This window comes from Acanthisitta chloris, unplaced genomic scaffold (genome assembly GCF_000695815.1).
Source record: "Acanthisitta chloris isolate BGI_N310 unplaced genomic scaffold, ASM69581v1 scaffold23274, whole genome shotgun sequence".
Lineage (NCBI taxonomy): Eukaryota > Metazoa > Chordata > Aves > Passeriformes > Acanthisittidae > Acanthisitta > Acanthisitta chloris.
This window is the reverse complement of record NW_008669086.1, coordinates 3,632-4,099: the sequence shown is the minus strand read 5'-3', so window position 1 is coordinate 4,099 and position 468 is coordinate 3,632.

Genomic DNA, 468 nt, shown 5'->3' with positions numbered 1-468 from the left:
CTGTGGGATAAGGGTTGGAGATGGGCCACGGGGCAGTGGTGTGGCCATGGACAAGGATAGCAGGGAGAGGGATAGGGTAGGGGTTGGGGATGGGCCATGGGGTGCTGGATTAGCCATGAGGCAGCTGGGAAGCTGTGGAATAAGGGTTGGAGTTGGGCAACTGGACCACGGTTGTAGGATGAGGTCTGGGGAGGGGCCATGGAGCAGTGGTATGGCCAAGGGGGAGCTGGGAAGATTAGCTGTGGGATAGGAGTTGGGTAAGATCCATGGGCACTGGATTAGCTGTGGGACAAGAGTTGGGTAAGATTCATAGGGCACTGGATTAGCTGTGGGGCAGCTGGGAAGCTGTGGGATAAGGGTTGGAGATGGGCCTTGGGGTAGTGGCATGGTAATGGGGCAGCTTGCCCATCCCAACACCCACACTGTGTCCCTGAAGCTTCATGGCCGGCGTCATCCACCCGTGGCGAG